This window comes from Lygodium microphyllum, chromosome 4 (assembly GCF_053477565.2).
Source record: "Lygodium microphyllum isolate KBCC chromosome 4, Lygodium_microphyllum_v1.1.10, whole genome shotgun sequence".
Taxonomy (NCBI): Eukaryota; Viridiplantae; Streptophyta; class Polypodiopsida; order Schizaeales; family Lygodiaceae; genus Lygodium; species Lygodium microphyllum.
Window position 1 is genome coordinate 28,866,305 of NC_141138.1, and position 18,943 is coordinate 28,885,247.

General features: G+C 44.8%; 1 protein-coding gene across 1 annotated transcript in view; it reads left to right on the forward strand.

Annotated features, from left to right (window-relative positions):
* Positions 1–6,026: 6,026 nt before the first annotated feature.
* EMB1220 (pre-mRNA processing ribonucleoprotein binding region-containing protein) overlaps positions 6,027–18,943 on the forward strand; it is a 45,992-nt gene continuing 33,075 nt past the window's right edge. Inside the window, exon 1 of the mRNA XM_087675825.1 lies at positions 6,027–6,254. The gene's annotated coding sequence lies outside the window, so the exon portion shown is untranslated. The remainder of the gene's footprint in view (positions 6,255–18,943) is intronic.

The following is an 18,943-nucleotide window of genomic DNA, read 5'->3' on the forward strand; positions in this document are numbered from 1 at the left end:
CACACACACACACACACACACACACACACACACACACACACACACACACACACACACACACACACACACACACACACACACACACACACACACACACACACACACATAGAGAGAGAGAGAGTGTGTGTGTGTGCATGATTGAGAGAGGACCCAATTCATTCTTACTCTCCCTCTCTTCTTCTTCTTCTTCTTCTTCTTCTTCGAGAATAGAAGGCTAGATTGAGGTTTAGATGTGAGAGAAGGTTTGATTGTTCGTGCATCGTAGACCAAGGGAGCATCAAAAGATTATGAAGCTTTCTTATAATGGGCTCATCTTTTCCTATCTCCCTTGTTATTGTTTGATCCATTGGGAAGAAGATCCAATGACCCCCACCCCCCCCCCCCCCCCCCCATATGCTCCACAAATTCTCCAAGCTACCACCTCGTCTCTATGACTAGAATTGCCACCACAACCAAAAGAAAAGGGAGCAAGAGAAGAAGAGGAGAAGCCTAGTTCACACACACACACACACACACACACACACACACACACACACACACACACACACACACACACACACACACACACACACACACACACACACACACACACACACACACACACACACACACACACACACACACACACACACACACACACACACACACACACACACACACACACACAAAAGCTATGGTGAGGAGAATAAGGTAAGAAGCACAAGTTCTCAAACATTGAACACACAAGTTGCATTCATTTTGAACCTCATATAACATTGTTACTTTAATGTGGGTACACTAAGCACTTTGGTCCCTTTTTTTGTCCATTTGCAATGTTTGGCCTGTGGCCTAAACCTTATATCTTGCCTAGTAGGGATATTAAAATGTATATGATGGAATTTCTATTTTTATTGTGCATTTGATAATGCATATGGGGTTTTTAGTTTACCCACAAAATAATACTTTTAATTGCAAAGCTTGTACAATTTGCATTGTGCTTGGATTCTACAATAAATAATGTGCGCATGCTATGGGTTATTTAAAGTTGATTGCAAAATGTTGTGGCATAATTGTGGCTTCCAAACATCATTAGAGACACAATTTTAATTGAGAAGCTGGAGCTTTAAGCATGCTTTAACTATGGAAAACATTTTTTAAAACTATCACCTTAGTTTCCTCTTATTACTATTATAGTAGTTGGCCTTCATTTGCTATTTTTGGTTTCTTTCATTTTTTCCAATTGGTATTTTATTAACTATTATTTTTAGAAAATTTCGAAACTAGTTAAGAATGGTCAAAGAGCTAATGGTGAAAATAACAAACCAAATCGATGATGCTCAATCCTAATGCATAGTAAGGATCTTAGGGGGGATAACTTGATTGCATGTAAACAATACACATTTTGCTTAACTATTAAAGACTTAACTTGGAATAGTCAATTTCTAAGCTATATATATTTTAGAAACATTGACTACATTTGAAACATTTAACTTGCTTGCAAGATCTATGAGCTATGTTTTGTATAACCTTTTTACCAAGATTAAAAAAACAAATTTTCAAATTTAAGGATAATCTCCATATGTGATAGATCTCTCTGTAGTGATAGTAGAGTTAACACCACTAAATATAGAGGTATTCATAGGTAAGCACTTGTTATTTACACTACCTTGTTTCTTCAATGATGGGCACATACATAAAATTTTCAAAGATTTATGAAAATGGTTAGTGCAGCTTACCAAGACTACAAAGTGGATATTTTTCATGGGCATTACATGGTTTATTTTCAAGTTTATATGTACATTTCTTTTTTACTCAAAAGAAGGCCAACTGGAGTTAACAAATGAACCATTTGGATTTTAAGTGTGATCTTTTCATGAAAATTATGTACATGAAGATAGCCCACCTTGCTTGATCTTTATTAGGGGTGCCTTATTAGCATGTCTATCCTAATGAAAACCTAATGTATATGTGCATTGATGCATATAGATCTACATGCAAGCAATCACATACATGCATAAGGACATTCAAAAAATTAGTAGCCTCCTCAGAACATTAACAACTTATGAAAAGGTTAAAGCTTGTCACATAGAAAATCTTTTTTGTATAACATATCTAGACGCACGTGTGTTTTTGTGGATCTTAGCATGGATGACATGCAACTACTTTGTTCTACTTGCATTGTTGATGCTACACAAAAGTGCAAATTAAAATTGAAGCTAAAAATGGGCATCAAATGACGCCTAAAAATTTGGAGCAAAGTGTAAATGAAATTAAGGTAAAGGTTGCAAATGGAGTGCAATCATATGGGATAAGGTGTCACTATTAGCTCACATATTGCTTACACAAAGTATGCACCTATAGCCTCTAGCAAAACACATTTAGAGTGATCAACGGAGATACAAAAGCACAACTCCTTTCTTTAACCCTCATTGATTGATAGGAAAGTGTGGTCACTTCAATTGTTGATTTGATGTTCCAATATAGGAAACACCTTAGATCCAACCATATGTTGAGTGGATGGATGTTAATTGGTATCATATCGAGGAGGTAAAAAGAAGTAAGCCTAATCACTTACCCTACTTTAGAATAGGTATATCACCATACTATCTAGAGAAGGTTTTCTTGTTTTAATTGAAAATGTGAAATGATATTAGGCATACGTGATTCAAAACTATATTGTCTTAAAGTGAAGGCCCTCATAGGATATGATGAGATCTACCTTATGTTTAGTTTAGATGTAGCTTAGAACAATATGATGTGGTATCTTGGTTTGAAACCTACCCTATTCACCAACAACTAAATGGCTTTCTACTAATGAATGTTGTGGAACCCTTTTTGGCTACACCAAATGCCCACTTGCTCATGTAGCCTCATGTCCATATTGGACTAGATATGAAAAGGAAACTTAGAAAAGATGGCTACCCCGTGCCACTGTGCTCACATAGACGTGTAGCAAAGATAGCTATGGTGTTCCAGACATTCTAGTAGATGAATTGGATGCAAGTTCATTATTATAAGAAACCAAAAGATAGAGCACAAAAACAAGCAAACTAATGGAGCATTTGCATGCTATTTGAGTATCAACATAAAGAACATTTGAAGAGCTTTGGACAGTAACCCATGATGTTTAGCAAAATATCTACTAGAATTTTCTCAAATGCCAATATGGAGTGCATATTTACACTTAATAGATTAGAGGAAGCTTATCTACTTGAGGTGCCTTAGATAACCATATGCTTCCATGAAAGCCTTGTTAAAGCTATCATCTTTATCAGGATAAGTAGGTGACCCAAAAAAAAAACTATTCAATGGTGGATCACCCAACATGTGTTTTAAGATTTCCAATTGCATAAGTTTATCATTGTTGGCCATCCTAGCACACCCTATATCCATCCCTTTTTACCACGTCCCCTTTCCTTAAATTATATCAAGCCTTTGTCACACATATTTTGTAACCACATCAAAGAATGCAATCAAGAAAAGCCCATAAGAGAAGGCACTTGGATAGCCTTTTGGTTGTTGTCCACTAAGACCATGTGTAGCCATCTACCACCCCATGCTTCATTGTACAAGAGCCTACTAAAGTCGATATTCTTCTCCCTCTTGTCCACCAATAAGGATGGACATTTCTTCTACTTAGCCTAGGCTTCATGTGTACAAGAGCTAAGGTCTTTAAAAATTGATGGGATGGGATTCACACCTGGGTCTAAACAAAATATATTTAGGAATTTAAACATTAGATTCATTCAAGGCCTTCTTAGTTACCATCAATTATACTTTGGTGCTATGTAATGCCAATGCTATATTACTTGAGGTGGTTGGTTCCTTATTGTTTTAACATGTATAATAAGAAGCTAGAGGTTAAACATGATACATAAGGAGTGGCAACTTGCAAGTGCTTCTCGAACGTTTGGAAATTGCTATATGTGCTCATACTTCCCTACCACGCCCAAACAATCAGTTGGAAAGAACTTCTTCTAGAGGAAAACAGTTTGCCTCTTGTTATATGGAATCGGTTGAGAAGTCTAAACTTATGGACGATGTGGTTGAGATGATTGATCTTGTTTATGGTTTTAAAATAGTTTTTATGTTGTAGGTCAAAGTCGATAACAAATGAAGTGCCAAGGAGCACCATAAGTGGACCAAGGACAACAACTTCAAGTGTACTTCTCTTTAGGCCAAAATGGACAAGGATAAAATCAAAAGAGCACATCTCAACCCCATTGGGTTGAAGAGGAAGAAAAAATCCAAGGAGGATTGGTGCTCTTAAAGAAGCTTTCGACATTGATACAAAGGCTATTCCGAAGAACCTTCAACTCAGAATGCATCGATTTGATAATTGGCCATGAACACAATATACTAGTAATATTTTATTTGAATAAAAATATATTAAGGCATTAGCTTTTATATAAAATATTAAAAGTTAGAGGTCAAGGTTGGTTATACATTGCCCAAGATGGCTAAGGTAGTGTGAAAAATGTCTGACATTTTCTTTACACACTAAGATATGCCAATATTGGCATGAAAGGTAGTGTGGCCCACTCTTGTCTTTTATTTACTTGGGCACACGGAAATTTTGGCATGGAAGATCCCCCCACCCAAAAGTGTCTTTCAAGCACGAAACATGGAGCCAGTTGAAACATGACACGTAGCCTTGAAGGGATGCTTTTTTACACGTGCAGCTAATGGTGTGATGGTCCAACCCTCAGAGACCCGCTCGAGACCCCTTGGGGACCCCATCTAGGCCCCAGGGCAGCACTAGACCCTTCCCATAACTTTGCCATCCTGACCCCTCAACACGTCACAGGGCACCCCAACACGTCACGGAACGCGACACGAAACATAACACGGCACGCGATTTGCCATCCTGACCCCTCAACATGTCACAGGGCACCCCAACACGTCACGGAACGTGACACGGAACATAAAACGGCATGCGATTTGCACAAGGGCCCATCTTGGGGGCTTCACGTCATATTCATAGCCAAAAGATCATTTACAAGCTTGCCAGGCCTCAGATAAGGGACTATGTCACGGTGGGTGGGTGGAGCTATCAACGCGCTGTGACACGACGTCAACACCATGGGTGAGGGAGCTAGAGAGGTACTCCCTCATACACACCTCCCCTTGAAAGAACTTGATGACCACATCGAGTGAGGGAGGCACAACTTATTGTCCTTTTGAAAATGGCAAGATGACTCAGACTCATATTTATCGTCGGGGGTCTAGGTGCCGGGGCAGCACTAGACCCTTCCCATAACTTTGCCATCCTGACCCCTCAACACGTCACGGGGCACCCCAACAAGTCACGGAACGCGACACGGAACATAACACGGCACACGATTTGCACAAGGGCCCATCTTGGGGGCTTCACGCCATATTCACAGCCAAAAGATCATTTACAAGCTTGTTGGGCCTTAGTAAGGGACTATGTCACGGTGGGTGGGTGGAGCTATCAACGCGCTGCGACACGATGCCAACACCGTGGGTGAGGGAGCTAGAGAGGTACTCCCTCATACACACCTCCCCTTGAAAGAACTCGATGACCACATCGAGTGAAGGAGGCACAACTTACTGGCCTTTTGAAAATGGCAAGATGACTCAGACTCATATTTATCGTCGGGGGTCTAGGTCCCAGGGCAGCACTAGACCCTTCCCATAACTTTGCCATCCTGACCCCTCAACACGTCACGGGGCACCCCAACACGTCACGGAACGGGACATGGAACATAACACAGCACGCGATTTGCACAAGGGCCCATCTTGGGGGCTTCACGTCATATTCATAGCCAAAAGATCATTTACAAGCTTGTCGGGCCTAAGTAAGGGACTATGTCACGGTGGGTGGGTGGAGCTATCAACGCGCTGCGACATGACGCCAACACCACGGGTGAGGGAGCTAGAGAGGTACTCCCTCATACACACATGGTATTTTCTTTTTTAACTATTTGTTCTTTTTGCTCGTTAAAGAAAATATATTAAAAAATTGTATGAAATGTTATGAAAATTCGTTCCTTCGGGAAATTAAACACCTTCAAAAACAGATTGCACGCGCACTAAATAAAAGAAGCAAGCTCATTCATGAATGGCATGATTACATCAATCGCCAGGAAGCGCGTAGCAACTCTGAAGGGAAGTGTGTTGTTTGCCCGTGTCTGATCAGGGTGATATCAACGAAAGGAGCTCATAACGAGGGCAGGGTGCACAACCAAGCGACCATCTCTACATCGCCATTAAGCAAGCAACCCACCTCATCGACTTCATCAGCCACAGAGGTATTGCTCTTCACTGACGCTTCGATTTTATGTGATTTATGTTGCTTTTATGAATTGGAACCAGGGTTTTGCCTCAGTCACTCCCTCTACTTCTCGTCAGATTCTAGCTCTCGGATAGTTTTATGTGATTTGTTTTGCTTTTATGAGGAGGGGGACGGTGCCCTAGAGGGTCTATGTAGCACAGGCGGTGGTGGTCCTCTCCGAAACTGCAGCGACGGGGATGGAGGTCACGGGGATTGATGCTGAGGAGGATGACAGTGTGGGGGGGTTGATGGTGGTCGTGGTGCTGGTGGAAAGGGGCGATCCAGTGATTCAGGCCCTGGAGGATGTGGCCAAACCCATTCTAACCATTGGAATACATCTCGCACATCCGCATGCCAGAGAAGTGGCTCCGTGTACTTATGAGCTTTCGAGAGCATTCCCACGCTGCTGTGAATGCAAGGACAATACAGGAACTCCAGACCAAGTCTGAGCGGTTCTGCATTTTGCACTTGTGGTGAGATTATTATACACGGCAATGCTGATGCGAGAGCACACCATGGCTTTGCTCTTGCACACACCCTGAGGTTGACAGCACGGCTACAGCGAGAGAAACCTTTTTGAACTGACTGATCAACCTGAAAAACATCCCATGCATTGAGGTGTCACGTGGCACTCTAAATAGAAAAGAAGAATAGGTACACTTGAAAGGTGGCCAACAAAAGACAGGCCATCCAGCCAGACAACATAAGAGACAACAGCTAAAACAAAGCATTTATTAACAGTGATGATGAACTGCATTAGTGGCTGCCACAGTCTTCTGGTTGCAGCAACACTAAGTAGGGAACAAACTTCTTGCTCCAGATGTGAGCAAGCTGCGAAACCTCCACCATGTGAAAAACTATGGTCTTATGAATTGAAACTAGGGTTTTGCTTCAGTCAAATCCATGACAGCTATAGCCCATGATGCACTACCAAGGCAAATTTTCTCCTACATGTGACCCATGCATTGAAAGAGATGCAGGAGACGCGGGAGAGAAGAGCACACACAATGTAGGTGTTGTCAACAATGTTATGACAGCCTTATTGCACTTTCATATATATATGAATAAAAAATATGAGCAGTCACTGTACAGGGGCAGGCCTAAGGGCCTTTTACCCCAACAACCTCCCACTAAAAGGCCAATGGCCAGGGAGTGAAAAAACAAAACAAAAGAAAAGAGACAGGGTGAGGAATCATGACATCTCACCCAATGCCCAATTGAAAGCGAGCTATACAATAAGTGTTGGGAATCTCCGAGTCCAAGACATCCAGGAGGCAAGTGATCCCGCAGCTCTATACAACGGAGCAATCTAGCACAACTCATGAGTGCAAGGCTGTACATCATCATCATCAGAGTAGCGCATAGCATCAGCATGGCGCATACAAGATAGCGGAGAGCATCCAAAATCTCCAGAGACAATCACTGAAAGAGGGCCAGCATCTCGGACACAAGTCAGACGGGGTCTCAAGACAGTATGTGGCCTCAGCAAAGCAGAAGACTGACATACGGTTGTAGAATCAGCCATAAAGCGCACTGAACGCGCATCAAGAGGCTTGAGAGGTGTCTGCGTCTCATAAAAGGCTGCATGACGGTTGCGTAGAACCTGCTGGACATCTAAATCCCAAAACTTGTAAGCCATAAAGGCACCGTCTCCATATTCCAGGAGTATGCATCTGCGTGACATAGGCTCATGTGGCATACTGACAGATGCCTGGTAGCCAAACATCCTCAAGTGATTATAGGAGGGTCTCATGCCACTCCATGTCTCATGCGGAGTAATAATATCCAAAGAGAAACACGATGTCCGATCAACCAAGTAGACTGCTGTCATAAGGACCTCAGCCCAAAAGCCATAAGACAACCTAGCAGTGGTAAGCATAGAAGCAACCTTTGCCTGTAAAGTCAGGCACATGCCATGAGCAATCCCATAATACCGTGGGCATAAGAAATCAATGTCATATTGCTGACAAGAGATCCGTAAGCTGGGAGAGATAGCATGACTCTCATAATCCATCTGCAAGCATCTAGGCCTGCTACCAGCATAATCCATAAACCTGTCAAGCATAGTTAGAGCATCCTCAATCTGTACCAAAGGGTAAGTCCAAACATGATGGGTAGCATGATCCATGAAGGTCACAAAATACGACGCTCCACCAAGTTATTAGGAAGGCATAGGTCCATATACTACAACATGGACTAGATCTAGAGGAGCATGCCTCACACGATCGCCATAAGCCAAAGAGGCTCTGCACGGACCATGAGTACAATGACGGCAAGTAGCATGGGGAAGAGCAGGCAATAAGCCCATATCACATAAAGCATCCATCTCAGTGTGTCGTACATGGTCTAGGCGACAATGTCATAACAATGCATGTGGTATCTGCGCAATTGTAACCATAGAATCTCCTACATGAGAGACATGCATTACATAATCACTGCCATATCTAGCACCTCTGGTCAATACTAAGCAACCACAATGGATTTTCCATGAAATATCCCCAAGAGAGACATAATATCTTGCACCATGCAACTGACTGACAGAGATCAGGCCCTTACTGAGCGTAGGTATATGTAAAACATCACGGAGCATAAGAGAATACCCATTTGGCAAAGCCAAGTGTATATCCCCTGTACCAATAACATGACAATCGTGCTCAAGGCCCAAAGAAATACATTCGTTAACCTCCTTGTAAGAAGAGAACCAAGCTCTATGCAGAGTAACATGACAAGATGTCATACTATCTAAAAGCCAATCAAAGGTATAGGCTGTATCACTGAGCAAGTAATCTGTAGGGTAACACGATGCTAGGAGTCTAGGCTCAGCTTTATCATCATGGGTAACTACATGTACCATACCACTATCAACAATGGTCTCACCACTGACTCTGCTCTCATGTCTAGTGTGGTGCAATCTTTTTGGCTCTCTAATCCACTTAAAAGCATTTACGCTTCACATGCCCTGTCTTTCCACAATGAAAGCAAACAGAACTTGTAAAACCTGTAGAAGAGGACAATTGTTCTATAATAACATGAATAGGGCTGTCCAATACATCTAAGGAGCTCAAAGAATCAGGGGAACTCTCATCAGAGAGAACAAGCTCATTAAGAGGACTGTCTGCATGACTAGAAGAGCTGGAAGTCATCATAGCATACTGCAAAGGGGACTCATTCAAACCAGAAGGGGAGAACACAATGACATCAACCATAGATGCAAAAGATCTCACATGGACAAGCCTAGCAGACAAAAGTATGACATATCCAACCATTGTAGCTCGCAGCCATAAAAGCATAAGCATGCCTCGGAGCCATAAATGCATAAGCATCCCCGAAACATAGGAGTATACATAACTTTGCAGTGTCTCATACCATGTACTGACATACATGTCCAGCCAAGAACGGCAAGTGGCAAATAAACCTGCAAGAATCAAGCTCTAATAAAAGCCCAAATATTTGTGTAAAAGCATCCAGGTAAGAGGCTCTGTAAAATACATAGCAGCGGACCATGTGCATACACGGGTGGCCATAAAGATCAACTGCTTCCTGACATACACGGGCAATAGCAGCCCAAATAGCATAGATGCCATACAACAGAGAAGCAGGACGGCCATAAATCCCAAGCATTATCCAAGTCCACTGATCAGTAAGTATCCCGCATATCAAATGCAAACGAGCAATCACAGCTCAATAGGCAACTGCCAAAACAAGGGAGCAGTTCACTGTCCAATATCTGTAAGTGCATCCAAGTAATAGCCAAGATCCATAATCAGAGCATCAAATCCCATATAGTATCCAAGGTCGTAATGGAAAAAGCCAAGTCAATATCCAACTGCTCAAGGGAATATTCAAATGAATGTCGAGACGAGCTCAAACAACTGCCATCCACAGCCAAAGCATAAAGCATTCACCAAGACATCATAACTTGTATTGGGTAGCCCAGGCATAAACCATGTCATAGATGAAATGCCAGCTGCAAAGAAGTGACAGTCAAACTCAAATCGAGCTCTAATCTCAGCTCAAAAGCATTCCGGAGCATAAACAAGACATGTGGCATAGTCCAAATACGTGAATACATCAACCCAAGTAGCTGGGAGCACCCCGTACGCAATAGGCATAACCTGGCAAATCATTAAATAGCTTCAGCCCTGAAGTTTCCAGCAGCATATAACCTTTGTAAACTGAGCAAATCAGTGCTCAATCCAAGCTCAAATCCATAGGCAAACCATAGGTATACATTCTCGTATGTATACACACCAACCGAGCATAATCGGGCATCAAATGCCAAGACTTGTAAGCATAAAATTGAAGTAACAAGTGGTTGCCGTGTTTTGGACAGATCTAGGATTGTTCAAAATAGTCAATGGCTGAGCTAAATCAGCTCCAAATGCATTTCACATAAGAGGCATAACATCCACAAGTGATCCGGTATTAATAGACATCAGTAGAAGCATCACATAAGCCATAGGCATACAAATACATACTATCTTAGACTTGAAATCTGTTGCAGAATATTCTGTCATTAGAACTTGGCAAATCTGACATCACCATCGCGTCCGGAGCGTGCCAAAACCCCAACTTGGACTCTTACCTTACCTGAATCGGGTTCCGAATGCCCGAGATATGACAAAAAGAGTGATTTTTGAACCATTTTTGCAAACAGGCACAAATAAAATGTGAGCATGTTGCTGTACTTGAGGGGCCAAATCAGGATGGGTAGGGGATAAGCAAGAGTCCAATGAAGGCCTACAATAGGCCTACACAAGCCTAGGACAAGTCCAAGCAAGAGGTGAAGAGAACAAGCTTCAATGATGGAAGCTATGGCTGCCTCTTCATGAAACCCTGATGTTCATATGTGGACTGAAGAATGAACGAGAGAGAACAAGATCTTATACCTCGTGTAGATGCCGGGAAGAGCTTGCAAAGGAGTGGCTCTGATACTAGTTGAAAGGGATGCAGGAGTTGCGGGAGAGAAGAGCACACACAATGTAGGTGCTGTCAACAATGTTATGACAACCTTATTTCACTTTCATATATATATGAATAAAGAATATGGGCGGTTACTGTACACGGGCAGGTCCAAGGGCCTTTTACCCCAATATGGACTTTAAACATATTCTTGATAAACTTGTCTCATTTTCAATGAATCTCTCAGCATATTTTAGGCTGATCCCTGCATCATCAACTATTGATACATAAAGGAGCATTTGAAGAAAAACCCCCCTCCTAAAAAGCTATGATTCGTTTCCTCTATCTTCTAGTATCTCCCTATATTGTTTGCCATTGTAGCATCTATGGTTTGGAGCTTAATGAGATGGATGTTAGAATTGCATTCCTGTATGGTGATTTAGAAGAAGAGTTGTACATGAAGCAGCCAAAAGGCTTTGTTATGCCAGGAAAGGAGTATTTGGTGTGCAGGCTTAAGAGAAGCTAGTATGGTCTAAGGGAGACTTCTACACAGTGGTATAAGAAATTTGATGCCTTCATGCTCTCACATGGGTTCAAGAGAAACAATGCAGATCAATGCTCATATAGAAAGAAGGCTGATGATGGAAGCCTTATTATTCTTGTGCTTTATGTGGATGATATCCTTATTGCTGGTAAGGATAAGAGCTAGGTTAATGCATTGAAAAGATAGTTGAATTCAGCCTTCTCCATGAAGGATATAGGTGTAGCTGAACGCATTTAGGCATGCGTATAAGGAGAGAGAGGGAGCAACAACTCTTATTTCTCTCACAAGAAAAGTACATCAACAAAGTACTTGATAGGTTTTCTATGGCTGATGCTAAGCCTCTTAGTGTACTGTTACCATCGTATAGTAAGCTTAGCAAAGGAGATTGCTCAAAAGATGATAAGGTAGCCAATACTATGAAGGGAGTTCCCTATGCTTCAACTTGTGGGTCACTCATGCATGCTATGGTTGCCACTAGACGTGATATTACTCATGTAGTAGGAGTCATGAGCAAGTTTATGTCAAGCCCTAGCAAAGCGCATTGGGAGGCAGTGAAATGCATCTTCTGGTACCTTAAAGGGCACACAAAGATGTATATGTTATGGAAAGGATACATTATATTTGCTGGGATATTGTGATGTAGACATGGCAAGTGACTTGGATACTCGCAAGTCTACTATAGTAGGTACATTTTCACCTTGACTGGTGGGGTTAGTTTCATGGTGCTTTAGATTGCAAAAAATAGTAGCACTCTCTACCACTGAGGTTGAATATATTTTAGCCACTAATGCTTTGAAAGAAGCTATTTTACTTGGTTGTCTGGTCAAGGATTTCTGGTTACCCACCAAAACACTTGTACTTGGATGTGATAGCTAGAGTGTTGTATACCTGGCTAAGAATGCTATTGATGTGTAGTACCACATACCAAACATATTGATGTGTAGTACCACTTTATCAGACAGGTTTTGGATGATGGTCTAGTCACACTGACTAAGATCAAAACACATGATAACCTTGTAGATGTTCTCACTAAGAGTCTTGCAAAGGCTCAATATGAACATTGCATTTTGTTGGGAATAAAGGCTCACCGTGCCTTTTATGGTGGTTCGGGTGTGAACACACACTTACACTTGTACTTTACGTATATTACCAAAGTCTATAGTGGTACATCTTGTTATTGTACCAAACACTTTGTGTGTTGTGCTCTCACTCCTTCTGCTCACTTTTCCTACTTTGAACTATGCACTCAATTTGACGTGCACTCTGTCTCGATCCTTGTACATTGACTTCAAATTGGTATTAGAGAGGGAAAGAGGCAGCTTGACAGTTAGTCAGTTGTCACATGCAAAGATGCCAGGCCAACGTAGGTGACAGGGTTGTGACATGGTAGGCGACAACTGAGAGTCGCAGGGAGCAGTCAGCTTGTGACTGTCAGAGTGCAGCAGTGCGGAAGCGTAGGACTGAGAGAGAGAGAACGCAGAGAGAAAAGGGAGAGAAAGAGACAGTGTACAATGAAGATCTGCTGTATAAAGAATGCTGAATACAAAGATATACACGGGCGCAGTGCGCTGGACTGCGTGTCTCCACCTCGACGATGCGACCTGCTGTCCACCTCGAAGTCTGCTGCAGTTTGCACTATCTGCTGTCTGAAATCTGTGAACAGAGACAGAAATCTGCACGGCACCGGTCTGTAATCTGCGACAGAGAAGAATGGCCAGACTGCTGGAGACATCGACTATAAATAGTCGAAAACAGCCACAAACTGGGGCGCCAGAAATAGGGCGCAGCCTGGAATAAATCGGCTGCAGGCAGTCGGACTGCCACGTGGCAGTCCGACTGCACAGTCCGACTGTGCAGTAGCCTGCTGGTCCGACTGTGCAGGCCTGCCCTCTAAACAGGCTATGATCTCTAACACCCCCTCTCAGAGCCTGGACAGGGCAGAAGCCTGAGGGATCTGGAATGTTGCCGAAGGAGAGCTTGAGGAAGCGCCTTTGTAAACAAATCCGCAAGATTGTCCTCCGTCTTGCAATACTTCACAGTGATGGTCTCATCCAGAAGCTTTTCTCGGATGAAGTGGTACTGAATCTCAATGTGCTTCGTCTGGGCATGAAAAACAGGGTTCCTCGCCAAGGCAATGCAACTTTAATTGTCACATCGCAGCAATGTAGGACGAGTTTGGGGGCACCCAAGCTCCTCCAACAATCTCCGAAGCCACACAACCTCGCATGTGGTGGAAGACGCGGCCCGATACTCCGCCTCAGTAGACGAAAGGGCTACCGTGGGCTGCTTCTTGCTACTCCATGAAATAACACCTGCACCCAAAGTAAAGCAGTAACCTGTTGTAGACCGCCTGTGGTCCACGTCACCGGCCCAATCCGAGTCGCTCCAACCTGCAAGTACAAGATCTGACCCATCTGTCCCTGCGGGGTAATGAATCCCCAAATCAGACGTCCCCCTTAGATACCGAAGTATCCTCTGAGCAGCCTGCCAATGCACCGTCTTAGGTTCACTCATGAACCCTGCCAAGAGCCCAACAGCAAAACATAGATCAACCCTCGTGTTGAGAAGCCAAATCAAGGACCCTATCAACTGTCGATAGCGGGACGCATCCGCCAAAGGAGAAGCTGAATGGGAAGTGGCCTTCCAGTTCGGATCCATAGGAGTAGAGAGGGCTCGACAATCTTCCATCTCAAAAGACACCAAGAGCTCCTGTACATATCTCTGTTGGGAGAGAAAGATCCCCCTCTGAGACTGATAAATCTCATGACCTAAAAAGAAATGGAGGAGCCCCAAATCCGTCATCTCAAATGTCCGATGTAAAGCTGACTTTGTCTCCTGGACCTGCTGTGCATCATCACCTGTGACAATCAAATCATCAACATATAATACAAACAGCACACAACCATCCTCGGAAGTGTGAACATACAGCTGCGGATCGGCCTTGGACCGCCGATATCCCAACTGAGATTGGAGGAACGAATCAATCTTCTCGTTCCAAGCTCGCGGGGCCTGCTTGAGACCATACAGGGCCTTCTTCAACCTGTAGACTTTCCCATCTGAAGAACCAAAGCCAGGAGGCTGCTCAACGTAGATCTCCTCCTTCAAATCACCATTCAGGAAGGCCGACTTCACATCCAACTGATAAACAGGCCATCTCCTATGGCCAGCGACAGCAAGAACAGCTCTAATGGTTGCCATACGAGCTGTGGGGGCAAAGGTGTCATGACAGTCAATCCCTGGGCGCTGGGCAAAACCCTTAGCAACAAGGCAAGCCTTGTGCTTATCCAAAGTACCATCACTGAGATATTTGGTCTTGAAGACCCACTTGACTCCAATCACCTTCTTCTTCGGGGGGCGTGGTACAAGTGACCAAGTGCCATTCCTCTCAATAGCCTCCAACTCAGCTTCCATAGCTTTCTTCCATGGGGCGGACTGTAAAGCCTCCTTCACGGAGGTGGGACTCTCGATCCTGCATAACACGGGACATCAAACAATAATTGGAGCAAACAAGCTCCGAAGAATGCACCTGGTGCCTCCGTGACCGCCGCGGACCATCCTGCGGTCCCCACTCCTCAGGAACCCCCTCGATCCCTGAATCACGGAGTGTGTCACGGGCCTAGCGAGGAGGAGGCCGTACCTCCCCTCGTCGTTCTCCATCAGTAGAAGACTCTGGAATGTCCACCGGTGGTAACTCCTCAGAAGGGTCCGGTGGAACAATAGACTCTGTGTCAGAAACAGAATCATTATCAAAAGGCACAGGCTCCAGTGGAACTGTAGAAGGAGCCAAACTCTCCCCTGGATCTCCAAGAACGGGATGCTCATCACCCGTTGAAGAAGCCGGAACCTCCACAAACCGCACATCACGGCTAGTATATACATCCCGCTTGACGGGATCATACAGTCGGTAGCCTTGGGACTGGGAGCTGTAGCCAACAAATACTTGTTTTCGGGAAGCCGCTTCAAATTTGTCACGGTGAGCCTTGGGAATGTGAACATAGGCATCACACCCAAAGACTCGAAAGTAAGAAACATCTGGCTTCGTCCCAAAATAAGCCTCAAATGGAGTCATCCCTGCCACGGCCGAAGTAGGGGATCGATTAAGGATGTGGACGGCAGTAGCCATAGCCTCGGCCCACAGAACCTGAGGGGTCTGTCGGTGCTCCATCATGGTGCGCGCCATCTCGATCACACTGCGGTTCTTCCGTTCTAGAATACCATTTTCTTGAGGAGTATTGGTATTGGCAAACTCCTGGTGAATTCCTCTATCTGCACAAAATCGAGCAAATTCATTAGACACAAATTCACCTCCCTTGTCGGATCGCAAGGTCTTCAACTTCCAGCCTGATCGGTTCTCCTCAAAGAGAAGCCAATCCTTGAAGTGCGAGAAAGCTTCTGACTTTAGTGCCAAAAAGTAGGCCCATGTCATCCTGCTGTAGTCATCCACAATCAGCATGAAGTACGAGCTCCCACGCAGGGACTAATTTCTCATAGGGCCACATAGATCCGTAGATACTAGCTCCATCGGTGAAGTTGACCGCCGCGAAGCTGTGTGGGGAATGGCATCTCGATGCTGCTTCCCCCGTATGCAGGAGACACATGGCTGCTGGCTCACCACTATATCCGGCAACCCTCGAACAAGCTGTCCACGTGACGCCCTCCGAAGATAGTCATAGTTCAGGTGACCAAACCGAGCATGCCATAACTCAGACTGTGACTGTGAGGTAAGAAGAAGAGTAGAGAGGGCAGTGGAAGACTTCAGTTTGTAAATGCCGTTCTCCTCATATCCAGATGATAGAACCTTCCTCGATTCACGATCAAGGACTCGCACAGTAGAACTGTCAAACTCCACCAAAAGACCAAGGGAGCAAATCTTATGAACTGAAAGGAGATGGTACCCTAATCCTGGTACATGCAAAACCTCTGAGGTATGGGTGCCACCTCGGCCATCCGGAATAAGCTGCATCTTACCCCGACCTGCAATAGAAACTGAAGAGCTGTCTCCAATGAGAACCTGCCCACGCGAAGGTCGCAGCTGGGCAACACCATCTGATGAAGGAGTCATGTGCCGTGAGGCACCACTATCAACAATCCACTCGCGAGCTTGGGGAGCCGTCATCGCAACATCAGAAGCATTCGGTGAAGCGTCCTCAATGACAACTAAATGTAGAAATGCAGCTGATGAGGGTGCAGCCACCGCTCCAGAATCCTTGGTTTCCTTCTTCTTGGTGTCCTTCGAGTCTTTGTCAGGGCAATCCTTCTTCCAATGGCCAGTCTTTTCACAAATATGGCATGTGGAGTCTTTGTCCTTGTCCTTCTCCTTGTCCTTCTTGGACTTGTTATCCCCCTTCTTCTTCTTTTGGTCCTTCCCCTTCTTCTGAGAGGCTTGACCTGTCAACGCCTCCGTCTTGGAAGCATTCTGTCCCTTTAACTGTTCCTCTTGGTCCAAGACCATAGGAACCAACTCTTCCCACCGAAGAGTAGACTCTCGCCCCGAAGCAATAAGGGCAGAGTAAAATGTACCGAATCGTAGCGGCAACTGGGACAAGAGTGTGATCGCCATGTCTTCGGAGGAAATCGGCTTCCCTGCATTCTGAACCTGCATCTGTAGCTGCCTTAGCTTGTTAATGTGTTCCCTTAGCGAAGAAGACTTATTGACGGACAAAGTCCGCATCTGGACCTCCAAAGAAACCCTCTTCATCAGGGTCATCCGATTGTACATTTGATCAAGCTCCAGCCATATCTCACGAGCCACCGTCAAGTGCTCGATGTGAGCGATCACGGCTGTAGTGCATGATAGAAAGAGAAAGGATTGAATCCTGGCATTCAGTTTGTCCCAATGAGACTGGGCCCTGGCCAACTCCGCACGAGCATCGGAAGAGAGTTTGGACTCATCTCTTACCGAAGGCCGGTCAATATCTTCCTGGACCAACTCCGCCAAATCATAGGACTCAAGGATGGTCAACATCATAACGCGCCAAATGCGGTAGTTGTCGCCGTCGAGCTTCTGATCTGTAGGAAGAGCCGGTAGGACAGGCACCTTCCGGTCCATTATCGCCTGGAACTCTAAGTCCATCTCTGTAGACATCTTCACCTGCAATGCCTTCTCAAACACAAAAGCAGCCCCCTCTGACTGGGTAAACTCAGCTTGCTAAGGCTCTTCCGCGTCCTGAAGCTTCTTCACCCGCCGGAGGCGATGAAAAAGCAAAATCTGCACTTTTAGGTTGAAAACTCAAAACTTCCTCCGCGTCAAACAGCAGTAAACAGCAGCAAATCCACCACCTGTACTCCTTTCCTGTGCGCCCACACTCGTTTCAGCCTTGTTCCAAGGCGCAGCCCTCCTGTCTGCCCTTAAACGCAAAAAACGCAAATTTGTGTCGCGATGGAAACTCCACTTCAGGTTGATTCTGCGCTCAGTCAGCCCTCAAACACTGCTCTGATACCATGTCAGAGTGCAGCAGTGCGGAAGCGTAGGACTGAGAGAGAGAGAACGCAGAGAGAAAAGGGAGAGAAAGAGACAGTGTACAATGAAGATTTGCTGTATAAAGAATGCTGAATACAAAGATATACATGGGCGCAGTGCGCTGGACTGCGTGTCTCCACCTCGACGATGCGACCTGCTGTCCACCTCGAAGTCTGCTGCAGTCTGCACTGTCTGCTGTCTGAAATCTGTGAACGGAGACAGAAATCTGCACGGCACTGGTCTGTAATCTGCGACAGAGAAGAATGGCCAGACTGCTGGAGACGTCGACTATAAATAGTCGAAAACAGCCACGAACTGGGGCGCCAGAAATAGGGCGCAGCCTGGAATAAATCGGCTGCAGGCAGTCGGACTGCCACGTGGCAGTCCGACTGCACAGTCCGACTGTGCAGTAGCCTGCTGGTCCGACTGTGCAGGCCTGCCCTCTAAACAGGCTATGATCTCTAACAGTGACGTGCAGGCCAGCGGGCGACCAGATGGAGCACCAGGTGACAGCAGGTCGGCGTGATAGGAGTGCAAGGGCGACATGGGTGTAGGTCAAGCGGGCGACCAGTGCAGGTCCGTGGGAGATGGGGGCTGGTCAACGCCACGATAGGCCCGCTTTCCCTCCGTTTTTTAAAAAGAAATTCTGCATTTTTCTTGGGATAAACCTTTAAATATGAAGTGAAGTGCAATGTTGATTAAGTTGACAAACACATTCACTTGATGTCTTCTAAAGCAATAGTTATTTTTACTTTCACTT